Source organism: Bison bison, unplaced genomic scaffold, assembly GCF_000754665.1.
Source record: "Bison bison bison isolate TAMUID 2011002044 unplaced genomic scaffold, Bison_UMD1.0 scf7180017864191, whole genome shotgun sequence".
NCBI classification, from domain to species: domain Eukaryota; kingdom Metazoa; phylum Chordata; class Mammalia; order Artiodactyla; family Bovidae; genus Bison; species Bison bison.
Window position 1 is genome coordinate 378219 of NW_011494763.1, and position 13789 is coordinate 392007.

A 13789-nucleotide genomic window follows, 5' to 3' on the forward strand; every position below is an offset into this window, starting at 1 on the left:
GACTGATACAACTCTAGTTCTTATAGTCTTCTGTCCCCCACTACAGTGCTCACCAGGTTCTGAGTGAGGGGAGAGGATGAGACTTCAGTTTCTGAAGAAATTCGGTTTGTGGCTAGAGGGTGGAAAAGTGTTGATTAGACAGTGTGGGGTCTCTGGGGAATGGAAAAAAGATGAATTCATAGACAGAAGTCAGTCTCTACTCAGTTTGTGGTGGGTCCGCCAATGTCCACAGTCTGATTGGGAATGAACAAAGTTTATAGCACACTATGGAACTGGTTGGTGTGGCAACACAGGTGAAATAAGCTAAGGAGGACCTTCATTTAGGTAAGGGGGTATAGCTCAGGGGTAGAACTGCAGATCAAGAGGTCCCTGGTTCAAATCTGGGTGCCCCCTGCTGGCAGCTTGCTTTATTAGCAGATACAGATAAATGAGCCATTTCGTGTTTTTCACCACTGTCACCATCGTCACCACTCTTCCATGGTCCTTGTCAGCTTTCTCAGGTCCCTTGTGTTCTCTGACACAGATCATGGTGTATATGTGTAGTCGCTTCAGTCATGTCCGACTGTTTGCGATCCCATGAACTGTAGCCCACCAGGCTCCTCATAGTTCTGTCTTTGATGATCTGTATGTGTTTCACTTCTTAATGAGTTCCTCTTCTTTAAAATTTACATTATGGAGGACACACTGAATCACGGGGTACCCCACTTGACTGCACTGGAATTACTTAGGGACATTATTAAAAATACAGATTAGCAGGACGGGGCAATGTAGGGTAGGGGATTAAGAGGTACAAACTATTCGGTTATAAAAGAAGCTACAAAGAGATATTGTACAACACAGAGAATATAACCAATATTTTATAATAACTGTAAATGGAGTATGACTTTAAAAATTGTGAATCACTACACTGTACACCTGTAATATATCGTATTGTACAACAACTCTACTTCAATAAAAAATAAAATTAAAAATTTTTGAAATACAGATTAGCCCCAGAAATCCTGACTTAGTAGAACTAATGAGGGCATGTGAGCTTTGTTTTGAGGAAGGACACACTCCCCTGCTAACCTTGACCCCAAAATCCAATGATTCTAAGTGGCTAGAAAACTATTTTGGAACTTGAGTATGCATGCTAAGTCATTCAGTTGTGTCCAACTCTTTGTGACGCTGTGTGTAGCCCGCCAGACTCCTCTGTCCCTGGGATTCTCCAGGCAAGAATACTGGAGGGGGTTCATGCCCTCCTCCAGGGGCTCTTCCTGACCCAGGAATTGAACCCAGGTCTCCTGCGGCTCCTGCATTGCATTTGGATTTCTGCTGAAACACCGGGGATGCCCTTTGGAACTTATACCCCTGTATGATGCTAAAGAACCTATGGTGGCAAACCTCAAGGGTTCAGCTGGTGCCTTCAGCCCAGGACTGAGGGAAGACAGGATGCAGGGCTGTAGGCATAGACCATGGCCAGGTGTGCAGAGGTGGGAGAATGTGGGACTGGAGGAGGGCACAGGCATGGTAGAGTGGTGACAGGTTATAGCGGCACAGTATTGCCAGCTGGAGTGACTGCCCATAAGTAGTAACTCAGCTCCCTTCATTAAAGTGCAGAATTGAAACAGGCTTATAGACACCACTGGTTGTGTCTGAGTAAAACATCTGATTGATGATTCAGAGAATCCTTGTTTATAGGCAGATGTGTTGCTTCCTTTTCCATTTTACCCCAGCCTTTCAACCCTTTTCCATGTTTCGAGGGTTCCCTATTGTGTGAGCATGAACTCTGGTGGAAGAAATGGCTCTGCTGGCAGCTGCAGAAGCCAAAATCAGGCTGTTTCCTCCCTCCATCCTCCTGGCATCTCCGACTCACATGATATCCGTAGACTGAGTGGCACACACCCCAGGGTTGGCGGAGCCCAAGCACCGTCCAGGAGCGCCCTAACCAGCATGACTTGCCCAGCAAGCTGGCTGGGTTCCTTCCCTTGGACCATCCCTGGTTCACGAACCCGTGTCTCCAACCTTCCTTCAATGCCATGAACTCTCCAACATCAGACAATGCTTGTCTTACCAGTTTCGCTTTCTGTAACGCTGTGCCTAGGGTAATGCAACAGTTGGAGTGGGTTGCAGACAAAAGACTTTAAAGAAAAATAGGGCAGATGTAGGACTGGTTTTCTGTCCTAATTGGGATTGAAGAAAGTGGAAATCCTTTGATTCTTCAGGGCCAAGAAACCAGGAGCCCAGGGCTTCAGTGGCAAAGTAGCTGATCACACAGATGCAACTAACCTTCTGGATTCAAGGCTGGTTATTCATCCGGAAGGCACTTAATGACTATTTATATCTGGCATCCATTCTGATTGGTCAGTGTCTATGGTTGCGGTTGAAGGTTTTGAGTATCACCCCTTCTTGAACAAAACTTTTAAAGACCAGCTGTTGTTCTGAGAACGGTATGAAGGGCTGAGTCCGAAGGCTTTGGGAAGCTCGAAGATACATGCTGGAAAGCTCAAATGTCTGCATTCTCTTCTCTGACTCAGGTGGAGATGGTCAGTCTTCCCAATGACTGCACTGAAAAACTCAGCTCGTGCTGCTGAATGACGGGGACTGCTGGTAAATGAAGGCAGAGCTGCCAAATTACAATCCTAGTTGGGTTCGTTGTTTTCCCCGTTTCTGGTACCAATTGCCACTTCAGTGACGGCCATTCCCGCAAAGTTTCAGAGACTCTCAGAACAACTCCTCACACTCGAAACACAAGTTGCTGCATCTTGCCCTCACCTTAGCTTCTGTTGGGAGTGTTTTCTGTCCCTCAGGTAATGGTACCAAGGATGTTAAAATACTTAGACACAAACACGGTCTCCCTGAGTAGTTGTGTAGAGCCAGTGGTTACTAGTTGCCAAGTTCTACATATATGTACATGTTTTTATATTCGTGGTAATCCCAAAGCTTTTTTAAAAAAAATATTTAACTCATACATACACATGCACACACATGCGTGCGCACGCACACACACAAACACACACACACAACTTCGACATCTCCCATTTGAATGTCTGTGGTGGCTTAGACTTTCTGTTTCTCATCCAATAACATCTAATAATAAAGTGAACTTGTTAATAAGAGAAGGGCCTCCCAGGTGACTCAGTGGTTAAGAATCTGCCTGCAATGTAAGAGACGTGGGTTCGATCTCTGGGTCGGAAAGATCCCCTGAAGTAGGAAATGGCAACCCACTCCAGTATTCTTGCCTGGGAAATCCCATGGACAGAGAGTCAGACACGACTTAGCAACTAAACCACAAGAGTAAGAGAAAGAGCCTTGGTATTGAGTTCAAAGGGATATTTGGCAGAAGCAAAAAGTACAGACTAGGAAAGCACTGATCTCCCAATTTCTCTATCCTCTCAGATGTCCAGTTGCAACAACTATTCCTATACTGCAAACACAGCGACTGCTTCACATTTCTTGATGCAAATATCTCAATAGTAACTAACGTTGTGGATGGGGGGGAGTACTCTGACTTCTCAACCTCCATTTCCCCATCCTAACAGCATTCCGGTCTCCACTTGGGTCAAGTCTGGTAAGACTGGAATCTCAGACCTTCTATAACTAAGAAGTGGGCATGCCTTGATACTAACTAGGTCATGCAAATGATCCCTCCTTGGAAGGAACCCAAGCCTTGGGCAAGAGACAAAGCACCCAGATTGGCTGGTTCTGGATTCTGCAAATGCATTTCCCTGACTACTCCAGCCTCACGGTGAGATTGCTACTGCAGTCTTTGAAGCTGACCTCAGAATTTTGGAGTTTGACTTGGTCTTGCCTTTCACATTGTCGTAGCAATTTTGTGATGTGTTTCCAATAAATTACTCTCTTAAATTAGGAAAAGAAGTTTGCTGAAAAATGGATACAGCTGTCTTCACGCTCTTCTTACTTTCTGGCAACTGGAAGATCCAAGCGGTGATGTGCTTGGACCAGCGGTGGGTGAGAGTCAGAAGCTTTGTGAGAAAAACCTATCTGGTTCTGCAGAAATGCAAAGACTCTCTCAAAAAATAAAACCACTGAAGTTACCAAAATGAGGTCAGAGATCCTGAATCAGGTGTCACTGCACGATGAGACAGCAGCCTGGATGCTGCATCTTCTGTGCAACACGATCAGGAAGAAAGGTGGAATCTGGGCAGCCAGGACCTGTCTCCACTGACCCATTTCAATCCTTATTCAAACCAGTTTCTTTTCAGATAAAAGCATTTCTTAAGTGACACTGACAGTTGAAACCATTGCATTTTTTAAAAGCAAGACTGAATTGTCTGGAAAAAAGCAAATAAGTCATTTCAGAGATAATACATATTTATAATATGTGTATAATTTTCTTACAACAATTAACTCTTCTTCCTGTTTCATGATGATTTTTAACAACAGAAGTCTTGATTACTTTTTCATGCCAATTAAAAAAAAAAACCTTTCAGGACACCTTTCATAGTAGCTGCATAGTATTCTATATGGCTGCTGCTACCATTTATTTAGCCAGCCCATCTTTGTTGGATATCTGTGCAGTCTCTAATTCCACTCCTATAGACAGCTCTGCGAAGCGTCCTGTTGAAGATGTGTCTCTGTTTTTCATCTTACTTTGCTTTATCATAAATTCCTAGACATGGAATTTATGCATATGCATGTTTAAGCCGTTATATTGTGAAATTTTTCTCCAGAAAAGACATATTGACACATACTGTCAACAGCAGAGTCTGAAAGTACCAGCAAATAGATTTTCATTGTGAAATATAAATATAGAAAACTTATATGTACTATTTAATACAGTATTTAATAAATACTTATAGATACCCATGTATATCCACTGCTGAGGGAAAAATAAAACATTGCTAGCCACCCTCTTCCCCAGTGGCTCAGCAGCAAGGCATCTGCGTACAATGCAGTAGACACCGGAGATGTGAGCTTGATCTCTGGGTCAGGAAGATCCCCTGCAGGAGCAATCCAATCCCCTGCAGGAAGATCCCTCTGCAGGAAGATCCCCTGAGAATCTTGCAGGCTACCTCAGGGTCCATATGTGTCCCCTTTACTTATCACGACATCTTCCCTTCTAACTTGCATCCTGATCTTTGTGAAAATGATGTGTGTGTATCAATGAGGCCACGTTTGTCAGCTCTGTTATTGGCCCTCCACACCCCACCGCCATATTGTTTACCTGTTCTGTAAGGTATTGAGAAAGGTAAAGTCTCCTCAATCCTATGATTGAGGCTTTGTTTATTTCTCCTTTTTATTTCTGTTCATTTTGTTTTATATGTTTTGATACTATGTTATTGGGTGAAATGTTGGAGAAGGCAATGGCACCCCACTCCAGTACTCTTGCCTGGAAAATCCCATGGATGGAGGAGCCTAGTAGGCTGCAGTCCATGGGGTCCCTAAGAGTCGGACTCGACTGAGTGACTTCACTTTCACTTTCATGCATTGGAGAAGGAAATGGCAACCCACTCCAGTGTTCTTGCCTGGAGAATCCCAGGGACGGGGGAGCCTGGTGGGCTGCCGTCTATGGGGTCGCACAGAGTCGGACACGACTGAAGTGACTTAGCAGATTTAGAATTGTAATATTTCCACTGACTTCCTTATCATTTTTTAGCAGATTAGAAATCATTCCATTTTATTAACATATACCAAGTTCACATGTAGTCTGAATAAAGCCTTTCAAAACTTACTGTGAAATCCCTAGTCAAAATACAGATTATGGGAAGAAGTAAAATTATTATTATATGCAGATGACATGATACTCTATACAGAAAACCCTGAAGACTCTACACAAAGCCTACTAGAACTGATAATTAATTCAGCAAAGTAGCAGGATACAAGATTAACATACAGAAATTATTGCATCTCTTTACACTAACAATGAAACATCAGAAGGAGAAAAAAATCCCATTAAAGATCGCGTTTTAAAAAACACCTAGGAATAAATCTGAGTGAGGAGGTGAAAGACATATGCTATAAAACATTGACAAAGGAAACTGAAGATGATTCAAAGAAATGGAAAGATATCCCATGCTCTCAGATTAGAAAAATTACTTATTTATCGTGTGTGACTTGCCCATTTAAACAATGATTCCCTTCACTAAAGTCTTAGGAGATGCATGGGTGTGTGGAGCATCTATATCTTTGAAATACATTTTAGTAACTGTTCTCTATAGACAGGGATGCTCACTGGAGATCTTACAGTGGAGAGGGATTCTCTGATTTCAGTGGGGACGGGAGGATCCTAGGGTGTTAGAGTTCAAGTGTGACTCTTCACCTCCAGATGCAAGTTGGAGGTTACTGTCTGGTCCGTGCCACACAGAGCGTGGCTGTGCTTGATTGGTTCTGAGGTCCTTGGGGCTGACGATGGGAAGCCCACCCCCATCCTCCTCGACTTGTAGCACAAGGAGATTCCTGACCTCTCACTCGGTTCCCAGATCTGAATCAGTTCAGAGGCCTGGCATCCCTTGAAAGGGAAATCTGAATACACTTGAGTAAAGGATTCTTCCAAAATATTCAACCGTGGGATGTGAACTTAGTCCTAGATTTCCCCAAAGCGCCCTTCAGCCGTTTACCTGGAAACTCTTTACTAGGGAAAGACAAATACCCATGTATCTTCCAGATTATTGGTGTCTATTGCCTCTGTGAAACTTCTGGAGGTCTAATATTTGAGGGAACATCAGCATATCCCAGGAATGACGACATCCTATACCTCACCCTGTTGAACCACCACAGTCACAGCTAATAGCTTCCCCTGGAGGATCCCATCAAAGCCAAGGACCAGAGGGAGGAAGAACGGCAGCAGATGCGAGCTGAAGCCTAGGTCTGTCTGGTGGAGCCCAGGAGGAAGTCGTGTGGGAGGCGGGGTCCTGAAGGGGTCAGAATAGATACATCAAAGGATGGAGGGAGTCTCAGTACCAATTACAAGCCATGGCTTTATAAGCAGTGCCTTCAGCCTGGAATTTGAGATGACTACAAGAAGAAGATTTTCTTTCTTCCCACCACCCCCTTCTTCTTTTTACCTCCCAGAACTTAGCTGTGTTACAAGAATAATGAGTCCTGTTCCTAACACACCTTTGCCACGGTCCTCCATGGCCCCCTGGGTGGTAGCCATCCGATGTTTTAGCTGCTAAGAAGATTAGTCAGTGACATCGCCAGAGCCTGTCCTTCGGTGGTGGGTGGTCTGTCCTGCTGCAGAACAGGGCTTGGCAAGGAGAGAGGCCTGTCTCTAGGGCCCCAGAAGGGTCAGGTCTTCAGCCAGGCCAACCTGCTGGTTTGGGGCCTCCTGCGGAAAGCTGGAGCTGCATTTGGGCCTCGTGGGGAGGCTGCAGGTTTCATGGCCAAATACCTGCCCTGGTGTCCACCAAGTCTCTGCAGACTCTGCCAAAGCCCTGGACTTGGCCACGGATGAAGGAAACACCACAGAAGAGGAGATGGCCATGGAGACCCAAAGTCCCTCCGCGCTTCTAGAGGGCATGGTGTGGAGGCCCCAGGTGGGTGCTGAGAGGGAGGAGCTTCAGGTCAGGGCAGAGGAGTGTCCGGGCCCCATGATCACAGGAGAACTGAGCTCATGGCCAGAGAAGGGTCAGTTTGCAGTGAGGTCCTTCTGCCAGGTGCCCAGGAACAGACTAGGAACGAACAGGAACGACAGTGTGCTGGTGAGGGTGGGGAGCACACTGATTAACAGCAATAAACCACCCTTTCCCCAGGAAAGGGGTATAGCTCAGGGGTAGAGCATTTGATTGCAGATCAAGAGGTCCCTGATTCAAATCTGGGTGCCCACTAATGAGCCTACTTTTATCCACTGAAACAGCTCTGTCCCCCCAACCTTAGGAAAAGAGAAAGGGGCGGGGTCAGAATCACATGGTTACAGGTCTTCCTTTGTCACAAAGCCAGATGGGTTCCAACACCCAACCCCGCTGCACTAGGTCAGTCCCTTTCTTGTGGCTTCAGGCGGACTTTTGTCTTATTTTTTGCCAACCTATCATCGGAACGTTCTTCCTCTATTTTAGCAGAAGAAGCTTCTGAGTGCTCAAATGAGGAGCCTGGAGGAACAAGAGCTTGTGGTAAGAAGAGGGTGGCTCAACCAGGCCATAGAGCTGACCAGGGAGAAACAGAAATAACTGGGGTTCGGAGAGACTTCCACTGGTGTTCCAGTGGCTGGGACTTTGCCTTCCAACGCAGGGGGAGCAGGTTCAGTCTCTGATTGGGGAGTGAAGATCCCACATACCTCTAGGCCAAAAAAGGAAAACATAAAACAAACAATATTGTAACAGATTAAAAAATACAAACTTAAAATACAATGACTGGGAGACTGGAGGACCCTCCCTGGGGAGGCCACAATCATGAAACAGTGTCACATAGGAAAGGGTCCGAAGTGGGTTCCTGGCTCAGGGGAGGGGCCTCTGACTGCAGGTTTAAAGGGTTGGATTTTCAGGCCCCTGCAAGCTTATTTCATTTAGTACCGGACATCGGGTGGAGGGCTTCCCAGGTGACTCAGTGGTAAAGATTCCACCTGCAACGCAGGAGACGTAAGAGACACAGGTTCGGTCCCTGGGTCGGGAAGATCCCCTGGAGGAGAGCATGATAACCCACTTCAGTATTCTTGCCTGGGAAATCCGATGGACAGAGGAGCCTGGCAGGCTACAGCCCACAGGGTCGCAAAGAGTCAGACATAACTGAACAACTGAACACACACACACACACACACACACCCCATACACACACACACCTCAAGTGGAAACCTTTCAGGTCCTCTCTGGGGAAGGTCTATCTCACTCCACCCCGTCAGGGCTCGGCCACAGGAATGGGCAGCAGATGAAGGCAGTGGGCGAGGTTGTGCCCTGCCCCGGGGTGTTGGGGGCAGGAAGAGCCTGAGAACCAGCCATGTGGATCTGGTCCCAACCCTATTATTAATCAGGCGTGTGTGCACAGGCACGTCTCTTAATTATGGCCTCTTTTTGAGCCTATAATGTGGAACACAAAACTAAATTGGTGATTCCCAATTCTCCCTTTCTTTGGGGATCTTCTCCAGAGTTTGTTAAAAATAGAATCTTTGGGGACTTTCCTGCTGGTCCAATGGCTCAGACTTTGTGTTCCCAAGGCAGGGGGCCCAAGTTCGATTCCTGGTCGGGGAACTAGATCCCACATGCCACAGCTATGACTTGGTGCAGCCAAATAAATTTTTTTTAATTAAAAAGAAATGATCTTGCCAAAAAGTTTATATTTAAAAATATAGAGGACTTCCCTGGTGGTCCAGCAGTTAAGAATCCATCTGCCATTGCAGGGGACCCGGGTTTGATCCCTGGTCCGGGAAGATTGCACATGCTGCAGAGCAACCAAGCCCCAGTGTGTCAACTACTGAAGCCCACATGCCCTGGAGCCCATCCTCTGCAACAAGAGAAGCCACCGCAATGAGAAGCCCACATCCCGAAATTAGAGAGTAGCCCCCACTTGCCACAACTAGAGAAAGCCCATGCAACAACAAAGACCCAGCATAGCCATAAATAAATAATTTTTTAAAAAAATGGAGTCCTTTGATTTCATGGCCAACCCTTCTGATTCACGAGGTCTGACCTGGAGCCTTGAACTTCATGTCCATGAAAGCACATCCTACTTTCTTAACTCACAGGCCTGTGTGTGACTGGCAGCCCAGCTGGGGCACTGTGGCCTCAGTCTAGTCCAGAGGCCCTCCATGACACAGCCATGGACTTCTACTGATGGCTTGGCCCTGGATGGCTGGCTGGGGGCAGAGGATGGTGCAGGAGGGGATGACAAGCAGGGATGCCTTCCAAGTGCAATCAAGCAGGGCTCCTGGGCTCAATAGACGCAGAGCAGCTCAGTGTCTGGAGGAGTGCTGGGTACAATCACAGAGGCCAGGGGTCTCCGTTTGGCCAAAACAAAGAGATGAGCTTTTAAGGACAGCTGCGTCTTCCCTGTTCTTATTGTGATTCCGGCTTCCTTTCCCTGGCCAGAGCCGATCACGCGGCACAGAGGAGAGAGAGAAAAGAGGCAAGGAGGGTCAGGCAAGTCCTTCCGCCATCCCCTCGCTCCTTGGCTTTAATCCCACAGCCGAGAAGGATTGGCTGATCCTGTTCTTCCCCAGGCCCTGCTCTGTCTGGGTCTGTGAATCACAGCAGACCCAGTGGGAGCTTTAGGACCTGGGGACATGGACCCTCAGTCCAGGACCTCTGACCTGCAGCCCAGCGTGAGGGGCTCAGGAAGCTAATACAGAGGCTCCTGTCGTTCAACTACTTCTGTGTCGTAACCCACATGGGGTGTGATGGAGACTCACCAGCCGCCTCTGTGGAGAACGTGCGGATCTGTGGAAGGTTGAAATCTCTGGCTGGAGCTGAGGCAGAGCCAGAAGGGCTGGAGGAGACAGGGATCTGTGCCTTGTGCACTTCCAGTTTCATACAAGTCACCTGAAGGAGCACCTTTAAATTCAGATTGGGTCTGTACTTTCCCAGGAGTTGTGAATCAAAGGGTTCGAACGGCTTTGTCTTTCTTCCCCAGGTGTCCTGATCTGGGGAAGAGGGGTGCGGACAGGTAATGTCAGACCCACTCTGGGATTGAAAATGAGAAAAAGGAAGGGACACCTGGATTTGAACCAGGGAGCTCTTGATCTGCAGTCAAATGCTCTACCCCTGAGCTATACCCCCTGACCTGGTAGGAAGGTACAATTAACACCTTTTACTGTGTTGACATACCAGTATTCCATCTTGCTGGTTGAGATGTCCAGGTCAGCTCTGCTTTTTTGAACCCTGGCCTCCTAGCTGTCAGGGACCAGCCTTTGTTTCCCTGTCACTTCTATGTGCGTCTGGCTGGGGGCCCCCTGGTAGCCTGGTTGACCTTTACAGGTTGGGAAACATTTCAAATCCTCCAGATAATCCTCTTGGGTGCTAACAGGCACTGAGCATCTACTGTGTGTCAGGCGTGCTGGGATGACAATGTAACTGTGACATGGTGACATTGTCTTCTCCCACTTGAAAGACGTTCACAGCCTATGCCCAAGAGTTATTTAAAGACATAGAATAATCTTTATGAGAGTTCAAGTGAAAAGGCAGTTACAAAAGTGTGTCTGAGAAGAATTATAGGTGATTTCAACTTTTTGTGTGTTTTCTCTTTCAACTTTTCTATATTGAGCATGTTGCCATTGTAAAAAAAAAATGTTTCTTAGGAAAAATGATATTCTAGAAGAGTGCCACTTGTAGGAATATATACTTCCCTGGTGGTTCAGTGGTTGACTCCACACTCCCAATGCAGGAGACACAGGTTCAGGTTTGGGTCCAATCCTTGGTCAGGAAACAGAGTTCCTGCATCCATCCCCATGTAAGTGTCTGAGAACAATTAGAGGAAAGCTCAACTCTGAGGCTAGTTGAGCCTTGCAATACAGTAAGTCCTCTATATATGAACCCTCAAGTTTTGAACTTTCAAAGATGAACACATGCATGCCAGCCCTGGTATACCAGCTGTTGTAGTTCCCTACTGTACTTTTCAAGGTACTGTACTATAAAATTAAAATGTTTTCTTTTTTGTTTGTTTTTTATGTACATATTACGTGTGTGAAAAGTATTATAAGCCTATTACAATGTAGTACTAGATAGTCGACTGTGTTAGTTGGGCACCCAGGCTAACTTAGCTGGACTCAGGAACAAATTGGATTTATGAACACGCTCTCTGAACGGAACTCATTTGTATGTAGGGGACTTACTGTAAATCGAAATGTGGATGGCAGTGTTTTCAAAGGCAGAGAAAGTTTTTCATATTCATTCTTGGAGCAAGGTATTCAAGGAAGGGCCTGGTCCCAGCTAAGTGATGAAATTATATACACAACTGACAAGGCCTCCCCCCAGCCAGAGGGAGACAGCTGGGGGTGGGGTGGGCCCTAGGGAGCCTCCTAAAGGGCAAGAGACAGGCGGATGCAACTGCCTCCCACTCAGAGCCTGCATGCTCAGTCCTGTCCGACTCTGATGGCTTGGTGGTTAAAAAAAAAAAAAATCCTCCTGCCAATGCAGGAGACTCAGGAGACTTGGGTCAGTCCTTGGGTCAAAAAGATCCCCTGGAGGAGGTAATGGCAATTCGCTCCAGCATTCTTGCCTGGAAGATTCCGCGGGCAAAAGAGCCTGACGGGCTACAGTCCAAGAGGCCGCAGAGTTGGACACGACTGAGCACACAGACCATTACGTTATGGGAAAGGTTAAGAAGGAAGGAATCACCCCAGTCAATGGGGTTCCAGACTGATCTCAGGGCTGCTGGGTCGGGTTGCAGGACCAAAAGGAGCAAAGAGGAGGCAAGACAGAGGTGGCCGTCAGTGAGATAACCTTCACTCTCAGGAGGCATCCAGGGAGGGCAAGGACAGGGAAGGGACCAGCAACCAGATTCTAAGCCAAAAGTCCAAGGGCTTATGAACCTGGAATAACAATCGCCACCTCCCTGAGGAAAAAAAAACTAATGTAAAAATTCAAGTCTCTTGTTAACAAAATCAATGAGCTTTAATGAAAGAGGAATTAAAGCACAGCCCTGAAAATTACAGAAGTTTTGTTTTTACAGGCACGTATGCATATGTTGATAAGATAACTCGTGTTGAACAGAATAGTTACAACACAGGAAGTTAGACAAAGAGCTATTTGCCAACTTATCAAGTTAGACAAAGTCTGGAGGAAAACTAGAGTTGGCCATGCTCTGTCTTAAATGGCTATTTCTCAATAGAAAGAGATTAAGACTTTCTCGCAGTCAAATAGTTTTATTATGGGAGGCTATTTTTAGCCCACATAGACTTCTCTTGTTGTAGTTGTAAGAAAGGTCATAAAAGATGGTTAGTGTCAGGGATAATAAATTCAAATGACAAAATTCCCATGAACTGTACTTCTGAATTACATGCTAAGCTCTGAACCTACAGTGAATTCTCAGATCATCAACCAAAACGTTTGTTCTCCAAGCCAGAAAGTCATGGAGTTCTTTAGTTTTGAGATAGTTGATATAATTTACTGGTTCCTTCTGCAGAAGTTTACTTGTAAAGCTTGAACAAGATATAAAATTGTCTTTAATAATTACAAGACCCAAACTTACACTTTCACATGTGGATTTTTCATCCTCCACGCACTCTCTGAGCCCCTCTCAGGGAGGGCTCACTCCCTGAGAACCATGGGTCCTGGTGGTTTGGCTTGGAAATAGATCAGTTCCACCTCGTCCCACAGAGAATGACTGGACTGAGACAGGGAAAAATTAAGGAAACCAAAAAATGCTGAAACAGCAATTGTTCCTGGAGGATGACTTTAAGGTCAAGTGACAAATGATACCCTTCAGAATGGAGGAACTCCAGAACACAAGATGCTGGGCAGACATATTGCAGGGAAGAAGCCAATTCTGACTCCATGTTGGAAACTGTTTCTTTGGTTTGTTTTTGGTTGCTTTTGTTATTATGCATGTGTGTGTGTGTGTTTGTGTGTGTTAGGACTTCAGTCACGTCCGACTCTGGACCCTATGAACTGTAGCTCACCAGGCTCTTCTGTCTATGGGATTCTCCAGGCAAGAATACTGGAGTGGATTACCATGACCTCCTCCAGGGGATCTTCCCGACCCAGGAATTGAACCTTTTCTGTCCCCTGCATTGGTGGGGTCTTTATCACTAGCGCCACCTGCAATCATACATAATAGCCTGCCTCAGAGAACCGTGCCCCTCTGCCTGACTGTAAACTAAAGTGCCTTTGCTCAGCTCCTAGAGTGATAATCTGATCCTGACCACCTTGTGAATAGCTACAAGAAAAAGAAGAGATTAATGCACCCCGCCAAAGGCTGGCCA

At 46.2% G+C, this 13789-nt stretch overlaps 1 non-coding gene across 1 annotated transcript; it reads right to left on the reverse strand.

Annotated features, from left to right (window-relative positions):
- Positions 1–10574: 10574 nt before the first annotated feature.
- TRNAC-GCA lies at positions 10575–10646 on the reverse strand. The gene has a single exon. It is a non-coding gene; the product is annotated as a tRNA-Cys (tRNA).
- Between the last annotated feature and the right edge of the window lie 3143 nt (positions 10647–13789).